The sequence below is a fragment of the Mustela nigripes genome, chromosome 14 (genome assembly GCF_022355385.1).
Source record: "Mustela nigripes isolate SB6536 chromosome 14, MUSNIG.SB6536, whole genome shotgun sequence".
Taxonomy (NCBI): Eukaryota; Metazoa; Chordata; class Mammalia; order Carnivora; family Mustelidae; genus Mustela; species Mustela nigripes.
In genome coordinates this window covers 43164561-43175270 of record NC_081570.1, presented here as the reverse complement: position 1 = coordinate 43175270, position 10710 = coordinate 43164561, and positions in this window count along the sequence as shown.

Below are 10710 nucleotides of genomic sequence, written 5' to 3'. Positions count from 1 at the left end.
CAGTATCCCAAAGTCCACAGATTACACTGGACTTCACTCTCGGAATTGTATGATCTATGGGTTTAGACAAATCTGTAATAATATGTATCCAACATTACGGTATCATATAAAATAGTTTTAATGCCCTAAAATCCTCTGTGCTCCTCCAATTCATCCCTACCTCTCCCCGCACCCCTGGCACCCTTAATCTTTTGTGTGTCCATAGTTTGACCTTTTCCAGAATGTCACATGGTTGGAATCACCTAGCATGGAGCCTTTTCAGTCTCCTATCTTTCACTTAATAATATGTCCCATGTCTTTTCAGGACTTGATAACTTCTTTTTAAGCATACACTTCCATTAAGAACATTCACATTATGGTACAGTCATCACCATCATCTACCCATATGCCTCTTTCCATCTTGCAGTTCTGAAACTACACCCGTTAAACAATAACTCCCCATTCCCCACTCCCCTCAGCTCCTGGAAACCACCACTGTTTTTCTCCCTCCATGAATCTGACCACTCTAAGTATGTCATATAGGTAAAATCATACAGTATTTGTTGTTTGTTTGTTTGTTTTGTGACTGACTTATTTCACTTAGCTTAATGTCCCCAAGGTTCATCCATCTTACAACATATTAAGGAATTTCATTCCTAAATTGAGGCTGGATAATATTCCATTGTATATATCTAGCAAATTTTGTTTATCCCTTCATCTGTTGATTGTCACTTGGGTTCCTTCCATATTTTTACTGTGAATGATGTTATGAACATGTGTGTACCAATATCTCTTTAAAAGCCTGATCTTAATCTTTTTGGGTATATACCCAGAAATGGAAGTGGTAGTTGCATTTTTAATTTCTTTAGGAACCGTTTTCCATAGAGGCTTCATCATTTTACATTCCCACTACCAGTGTATAAGGGTTTCAATTCTTCCACATCCTCACCAACACTGGTTATTTTGTTTTTTTGTTTTGTTCTGTTTTAAAGTAGCCACATGTATCCCATACCATGGGTATGAGATGGTACACACATTAACATTTAAAATTTTAATACTTATATATTTATTTCAATTTATATTACATATAAAAGCCACACCAAAACTGTGATTTCATAGGTATTGTCACTTAGGATAAGACCAAAGTAGATAGTATAGCAGTGAGCTATGTCTTCAGAGAAAAGTTAACGTAGCAGACCTGAGACTACTACCCCTAAAAAGTCCTGCTTTTAAGGTTGGTCCTTTGCTAGTGCCTGGGAACTTGGGATTTTAGAAGGGTTCTCACCACTGCTCATAGTGGTTCCCTGTGCACAAGCGTTTATGAAAACAATGGGAGCACCTGATGCTGAACAGCTGTGTTCCTTCTGAGACTCTGGAACTTGGGTAGGTGCTGGCTAAGGGACCAGTCTCCAGTAAAACCCTTGGGAACTGAGTCTCTGATGTGCGTCCTTGGGAGATAGTATTTCACATGTGTTGTCACAACTTTGTTTTCTCTGGACTTTTGCCCCATATCCCTTTGCTGATTTTGTTTTATATTCTTTCGCTGTGAAAGCATGGCTTTGAGTAGGACAATATGCACAGTTCTCTGTGACTGCTTACGGATCAGTGAATCCTGGGCTGGATCTGTGATACCCATGTTACACAGGCAGCCCATAAATATTTCAAACATTCAGTACTTCTGTTATTTTCAGTGAGACATTAACCATCACTTCAGAAGCTGCCGATTACTCATAATGAAAAGTAGGTATGCAAAATATGTTATCACTGAAACCTAGAAAGGGACTAAATATGTTTTGCCCTTCCTTTCCAATTGCAGGTTTGTGTGGGAAGTTGAGATTCTTGGTGCTATAATATTGAAACCAAAGAACAAAATCATTTTATTATTTCTTCTTTAAACTTTCCATATTCTCAAATTTTCTTTAAAAATTTAAGTAATTTTCAATATTTTCTGGAAATCAGACTATTTGCCTAAAAAATTTCAAATTTATAAATACCCTAAAATTATTTTGTTGCTTCTGTAATTATGTAGTATGATGATGGAACAGTTTTGGACATGCAGTTATTTCAGAAACTAATCCTTATCTTAAATGAAGAGACAATGAGCTTTCATATACGTTTATAACTGATTGATCATGTGTTCTTCCATTTTCCTCACTGAAAAACTTTTTAGATATGTATATATAAATCAATTAATTATGGCTTTTATATTTTATTATTCATTTTCTTAATTTTTAATAACTTCGATTTTCCTTGTATTTCCTATAGTTTCATTCTATTAATGGCAAAAGATCATGGTTTTCCATTTCATAGAGTCAATATGAAGTTTCTTTTTAAAATAAATATTTTTAAGTTTAAGAAGTGGGCTCACTGGGGCACCTGGGTGGCTCAGTGGGTTAAGCCTCTACCTTTGGCTCAGGTCATGATCTCAGGGTCCTGGGATTGAGCCCCGCACTGGGCTCTCTGCTCAGCAGGGGGCCTGCTCCCCCCACAACCCTGTCTGCCTCTCTGCCTACTTATGATCTCTCTCTCTCTCTGTCAAATAAATAAATAAATAAAATCTTAAAAAAAAAAAAAAGGAAGTGGGCTCACAAAACCATAGAAAGGAGGATAGATGACAAAACTGGTAAGTGAATGTGGGCGATGGTATGCGAGATTTCATTGTATTGTCCTTTAGTTTCTGTGCATGCTTGGAATTTTGAATAACAGAAAAAATATTTGAAAAATTCATTTCTAGCAGTATGTCAGCTTTCTGCTCACAAAACAACCAGCTTTTCCATGAAAAAACTATTTTAATGAGCTACTTTCAAGGGAGAAAAAGGAAAATCTCCAAACACCCACACATAAGTATAAACACATGTGAATACTATCATTAGGTAAAACCAAAATAGGGAACTGGGCAAAATGGTCTTGAGCAAATGCAAAAGTTAGAGCAGCTCTGAGGGAAAACACCAATATCAGCTCTGTGATTGTGCAAGGAAGTCCTAAATATGTTATAGAATAGAGCTGCTGATTGGAGTTTCCTACATTAAGACAGAGACTCCTGGAAGGATATAAAAGTGGTCCCATATCAGCAGGGACTTCTGGCTTCTGGAAGAAGCAATAGTCACTCCTCTCTGAAAAGTTATCTCTTGCACCCTGGTGTTAATGATGGTGTACATTTGAAAAAAGAGCCAAATAGAACTTTTAGAAAAGACAAAATATTTAGACCTTGAGGATTTCCATACATTAGGATGAAACTGATATAAGCTCACAAAGATTACCTCCGTGAGTGGCCACAAGGGAGTCAGCAGAAAAACAACACTTAAATCCTCAGGAATTCCAGACTTTGGAGTTATCAAATGCAGACTATTTAAATAACTGTAACTGTGTATTAAAGGTTTAATTCATTCACAGGGGCCAGGGCAGCTCCTACCAGCAAGCTATTCAAGTATTTGCCTCACTGGATTAAAAAAAAAAAAAAAAAAAAAAAAGCATTCATAGGTTATCTAAAATGATTTTTAAAGAACCCAACAGAACTTTCAGACAATAAATACATAATTGGGTTAAAGACTCAGGAGGTGGTTTACATAGCAGATTAGGAACCCTGAAGGAAGGATTAATAAGCTAGAATGATATAAAAGAAATTACTCAGGACGCCATACAAATCAAAGGATTTGAAAAGCATGAAAAAATGTTATTTGAAAACATGACAGAGAAATTAAGCAATTCAGAGTAAGATTTTTTTAAAAACCTATTTATTTAAGAGAGGGAGAGCGTGTGGGCTTGTAAGTGAGCAGGGGAAGGAGCAGAGGGGCAGTGGAGGAAAGGGGGAGGGAAAGGGACAAGCAGAATGCACACTGAGCATGGGGCCTGGTGTGGGGCTCAATCCCAAGACCCTGATATTATCATGACCTGAGCCAAAACCAACAGCTGGAAGCTTAACCAAATGCGCCACCCAGGTGCCCCAAGAGTAAGATTTTTTAAGAAGTAATCAGTGCACAGTTTTAGTGAAGCTATGAAATAAATACACACACAAAACAACAATAAAAAGATCTTAAAAGAAGCAGGCCTGGATATCAACCTTTTGTCTGTACTGGCATTTGCAAATATCTTCTCCCATTCCGTGGGTTGCGTCTTTGTTTTTTTGACTGTTTCCTTTGCTGTGCAGAAGCTTTTGATTTTGATGAAGTCCCCAAAATTTATTTTCGCTTTTGTTTCCTTTGCCTTTGGAGACATATCTTGAAAGAAGTTGCTGTGGCTGATATCGAAGAGATTACTGCCTATGTTCTCCTCTAGGATTCTGATGGATTCCTGTCTCACGTTGAGGTCTTTTATCCATTTTGAGTTTATCTTTGTGTACGGTGTAAGAGAATGGTCGAGTTTCATTCTTCTACTTATAGCTGTCCAGTTTTCCCAGCACCATTTATTGAAGATAATGAACTCCTCAAACTCAACACACACGAAACAGGCAAACATATCAAAAAATGGGCAGAAGATATGAACAGACACTTCTCCAATCAAGACATACAAATGGCTATCAGACATATGAAAAAATGTTCATCATCACTAGCCCTCAGGGAGATTCAAATTAAAACCACATTGAGATATCACCTTACACCAGTTAGAATGGCCAAAATTAACAACACAGGAAACAACATGTGTTGGAGAGGATGTGGAGAAAGGGGAACCCTCTTACACTGTTGGTGGGAATGCAAGTTGGGGCAGCCTCTTTGAGGAACAGTGTGGAGATTCCTCAAGAAATTAAAAATAGAGCTTCCCTATGACCCTGCAATTGCACTCCTGGGTATTTACCCCAAAGATACAGATGTCATGAAAAGAAGGGCCATCTGTATCCCAATGTTTATAGCAGCAATGGCCATGGTCGCCAAACTATGGAAAGAACCAAGATGCCTTTCAACTGACGAATGGATAAGGAAGATGTGGTCCATATACACTACGGAGTATTATGCCTCCATCAGAAAGGATGAATACCCAACTTTTGTAGCAACATGGACGGGACTGGAAGAGATTATGCTGAGTGAAATAAATCAAGCAGAGAGAGTCAATTATCATATGGTTTCACTTATTTGTGGAGAATAACAAATAGCATGGAGGACATGGGTAGTTAGAGAGGAGAAGGGAGTTGGGGTAAATTGGAAGGGGAGGTGAACCATGAGAGACTATGGACTCTGAAAAACAATCTGAGGAGTTTGAAGTGGCGGGGGTGGTGGGAGGTTGGGGTACCAGGTGGTGGGTATTATAGAGGGCACGGATTGCATGGAGCACTGGGTGTGGTGAAAAAATAATGAATACTGTTTTTCTGAAAATAAATAAATTAATTTAATTAAAAACAAACAAAAAATAAACAAAAAAATAAAAATTAAAAAAAAAAAAAAGAAGCAGGCCTGGGGGATAGGAAATAGGCAAAAGCAAGCAAGCAAGGCAAAAAAAAAAAAAAAAAAAAAAAAAGTCAAGGGGAAGAAACTATCACCTACAAAGGAATAAGAAATACGCTGACAGCAGTCATGAGTCAGCTTTCCTAGCAGCAGAGCCTGAGACATGATTGGTTGGCACAAAATTTACAGTGGGAGTGCTCTCAGGAGAACCTGTAAGGAAGAGGAAAACAGGATAGGACAAGGGAAGAAGCTAAGGAAGCTTCTTTCAGAAGACGGCTGGTTTCAGGTGAGGTCTAGTCTTTCCTTGATTCCATGAGGAAGTTCTGGATCATGAGCAGCACCACTGAGTTGTACCAATTTGAGGCAAAGAGGGGTCAACCATTAGTATACCCATATCACTCAGTTACTGGCTGCGTGTATAACCTCTGAGGCATTCTCAGCAAAACAGCGTCTTTCGGCTGAGGGTAATTCTCCAGAGAAAAAGGGAGCTCTGAGCCTCTAGCAGTCAACACAGAAAGGTGGGGAATGAAGGTACCAGTAGTAATGAAGATCTAGGTGGGCACCAACAGCGTCCACCAGAGTGGAGTCCTGCAGCAACAATGGAAATCAGAATAATATCTTCAAAATACTGAGGAAAAAAAATAGCCTGCAGTCTAGGACTGTGTGCCCAGCCTGTCTTTTAAGAATGGGAATTAAAGAAAGTATTCCTGGGGCGCCTGAGTGGCTCAGTGGATTAAGCCTCTGCCTTTGGCTTAGATCATGATCTCAGGGTCCTGGGATGGAGCCCTGCATCGGGCTCTCTGCTCGGCGGGGAGCCTGCTTCCCTCTCTCTCTGCCTGCCTCTCTGCTGGCTTATGATCTCTGCCTGTCAAATAAATGAATAAATGAATAAAATCTTTAAAAAAAAGTATTCCTGAATAAATAAAAACTGAGTTTACAATCACAGACTTCATTAAAATAACTCCTAAGGTTTCCAGAAAGAAGGAAAATGCTCCCGGAGGGATGTCTAAAATGCCAGTAGGAATAGTGACAATGAAACTGGTAAATATGCAGGTAAATCTAAAGAAATATTGTCTAAATGGAAAAACAAGAATAGGAACAAAGCCTTGTGCACCATCTCCTCAAAACTGATTGATGTTGATGAAAATATTATAATTCCTAAGAGGATGGAGACTCTGAAAATACCCCAGAGGCCAAAGCGGTTGATCACACTATCAGATTCATGTGGACGCGTGGTAACTTCCTGGGCAACAAAGGGTGAGCAGGTCTTGGTGAGGGTATAGGACAGAGCGGACAACAGCTGAGCTGAGAAGATTGGGCACTGGGGACTGGAGAGAAGGTGGACTACCCTCTTTCTGTGTGTCCTTTGCTGTCCCTTACATTTCACTGGTAGACCATTTCACTCCCTCTTGTCACACATGCACATGCGCACACAGATACACACACACACACACACACACACACACAAGTGGTAGCCAGCCCATCACTACTGCCTGAACCTGACTAGAATGGGGCATGGTTAACTGAGTTTCTGGCAGGCTGGCCAGAACTAAGTGCTCCCACTTCTGCCATCTGTCTCCATCCCTCCAAGGACTAGGTGGGTACAGCTAACGAGAGCAGTGTTTTGACAATAAGCTGTGCCAGGACAGTGACAGAGAGTAAAACACAGCAGCTCTCTCCCTCTCCATTCTTCGGTAGCTCTCCACACCTTTCCCTTCCAATTCATCCCATAGAGCACAGTTTTTTAGGCTTTTCTCTCAGGTATTTGTCACCAGGACAGGGACCAAAACCCTTAGGGGAGTAAGAGTTCATTCAGAAAAATAAGATAGCGTCTTAAGAGTGCAGCTACAATAAAGGAAGACATTCAACAGAACAACCTGCATCAAAGCACACAGTGGGGGCAGGGTCATCAGTTATTGCTGCTTGACTGAGTCGGTCCTGATTCACAGACCCAGAGGGGAAACAACTAGAGGTCTGGGGGAAATTCTGACTAAAAAACCACTATAATTAGAGAAATATGTAAGACCTCAGATAGAAAGGAAGATTAAAAAAAAAAATACCAAGTCATATTATAGTGAAATTTAAGAACCTCAGTCACAAAGAGAAATTTCTGTAAGTTTCTAAAGAGAAAAAGCAGATGTCACATCATGTTGAAGAAGAAGAACAAAGCCAGAAGGCCGATACTACCCAAACTCAAGACTTACTATCAAGCTATAATAGTCAAGACAGTGTGGTACTGGCAAAAGAATAGACAAGTATCAGTGGAACAGAATAGAGAGCCCAGAAGCAGAACCACATAAATATAGTCAAGTGATCTTTAACACAGGAACAAAGGCAACACAAAGGAGAGAAGATAGTCTTGTCAACAATGGTGATGGAAAAACTGGACATTCACGTGAGGGGAAAACATATTTAGACACTGACCTTATTTATACCTTCCACAGAAAATAATTCAGAGTAGATTCACAGACATAATGTAAAACACAGAACTATAAAACTTCTAGAATATAACATAGCAGAAAACATAGATGACTTTGGGTTTGGTGATGATTTTTTAGCTACAAAACCAAAATTTTAACAGCTTTATCGAGCTACTATTCACTTTTTAAAAGTATACAAATTCAGGGGCACCTGGGTGGCTCAGTGGGTTAAGCCTCTGCCTTTGGCTCAGGTCATGATCTCAGGGTCCTGGGATCAAGCCCCACACTGGGCTCTCTGCTGGGCGGGGAGCCTACGTCCCCCTCCCCCTGCCTGCCTCTCTGCCTACTTGGGATCTCTGTCTGTCAAATAAATAAATAAAATCTTCAAAAAAAAATTAACAGCAAGAAAACAAATGACCCAATTAAGATATGGGCAAAAACCTTCCCAGATAGCTCATCAAAGAAGACATAGAGATGAGGGGCACCTGGGTGGCTCAGTGGGTTAAAGCCTCTGTCTTCGACTCAGGTCATGATCCCAGGGTCCTGGGATGGAGCCCTGCATCGGGCTCTCTGCTCTGCAGGGAGCCTGCTTCCTCCCCTCTCTCTCTGCCTGCCTTTCTGCCTACTTGTGATCTCTGTCTGTCAAATAAATTAAAAAAAATCTTTAAGAAAAAGAAGACATAGAGGTGACAAATAAGTGTATAAAATGGTGATTCATGGGGCATCTAGGTGGCCTAGTTGGTTAAGCGTCCAACTCTTGGTATCAGCTCACGTCATAATCTTGTGGTCATGGGATGGAGCCCCCATGTCAGGCTCCCCGCTCAGTGCAGTCTTGCTTTATATTCTCTCTCCCTCTCTTTCTGCCCCTCTTGCTCATGCTCTCTTCCTCTGAAATAAATAAATAAATAACTCTTTAAAGCAACAACTATACCCTTGAGATACCACTATACGCCAGTTAGAATGGCCAACATCCAGAACACTGACACCGCCTAATACTGGTGGGGATGGAGAGCAACAGAAACTCTCACCCTGGGGCACCTGGGTGGCTCAGTGGGTTAAAGCCTCTGCCTTCAGCTCAGGTCATGATCACAGGATCCTGGGATCGAGCCCCGCATCGGGCTCTCCGCTCAGCAGAGAGCCTGCTTCCTCCTCTCTCTCTGCCTGCCTCTCTGACTAGGTGTGACCTCTCTCTCTTTGTCAAATAAATAAAAAATATCTTAAAAAAAAAAAAAAGAAACTCTCACCCTTTGCTGGTGGGGATACAATATGGTACAGCCACTTTTGAAGATGGTGCAGCAGTTCCTTAAACAACTAAACATATCCTTACCATGCAATCCAGCAATTTCACTCCTTGATATTTATCTAGGAGCTGAAAACCTAACGTCTCATAAAAACCTGCACCCAGATGTTAATAGCAGTTTTATTCATAACTGCCAAAACTTGGAAGTGACCAAGAGGTGCTTCCGTAGATGAATGGATAAATAGATTGTGATACATGCAGACAATGGAATATTATTCAGTGCTAGAAAGAAAGGAGCCATGAAAAGAAATGGAGGAAACTTAAATGCATATTATTAAGTGAAAGAAGCCAATCTGAGAAGGATATACGTATTGTATGATTTGACCCATGGAGCATTCTGGAAAAGGCAAAAATTATGGAGATAGTGAAAAACATCAGGGGGAGGGTAGGGTGAATAGGAGGAACAATAGAGGATCTGGGGGCATCAAAAGTACTCTGGATGGTATTACAATGGTGGATACATGCCATTACACATTTGTCCAAATCCAACAACTATACAACGTTAAGAGTGAATCCTCATGTAAACCATGGACTTCAGATGATTATCATGTGTCAGTGTAGGTTCATCCGCTGTAAAAATGAACCACTCTGATGGGGGATGTTGATGCACATGTAGGGGCAAAGGGATATGGAGAAATCTCTGTACCTTCCTTTCAATTCTGTTGGGAACCTAAAACTTCTCTAAAAAATACAATCCAGATGCAATATAATACAATACAATATACAGGTCCTACCCAGAAAAACAGCAGATCTCTACAAAAAAGTAAAATAATGGTAAGAACCACTGGAGGCAAGAAGAAAATGGAATAATATTTTTCAAGTGTTGAAGGAAAAGAGCTTCCTTGAAGGAAAGTGACTGAATTTCATGTTCTGTTAAATTAATATTGAACTTCATGTTCTGTTAAATTAATATTGAAACACGGGAGTAAAATAAATCTGAGATATTATGAGGCATGTAGAAGAATCAGAAAGTTTACCACACAGAGACCCATCTTGAAAATATCATTGTAGGACGTTCTTTTTTTTTTTTTTTAAGATTTATTTTATTTATTTATTTGACAGACAGAGATCACAAGTTGGCGAGAGGCAGGCAGAGAGAGAGGAGGAAGCAGGCTTCCCGAAGAGCAGAGAGCCCGATGCGGGGCTTGATCCCAGGACCCTGGGATCATGACCAGAGCTGAAGGCAGCGGCTTAATCCACTGAGCCACCCAGGCGCCCCCATTGTAGGACGTTCTTTAGCAAGAAGAGAAGTGGATCTAAGAAAATGCCATGAGCTAAGGAAAATAAGAAATATGTTTGTGAAGTTTATCATCGCCTAAATGAGCAAGTATCAGAACAATGATATTATATAATAACAATACAGAATTAAAATCCTAGGGCATGTGTTAAAGTCTTTCCTTGTTTAGTAGGATAGTATATGTATGATAAGAAGCTTAATAAGCCGATATGAAAAAATAAAATGAGTTAGAAGCAACAACCAAAATAAGAGATGTATAACTTCAAGTTAGCAAGAAAAAATTAATCTAGCTAATGGAAAATAGGAAAGCAGATATAAAGAAGTAATTAATACGAAGAAAGATGACTGAAATGTCTAAATGTAGAAAATAATTGCATTTATTGTAAATGAGCTAGAAGC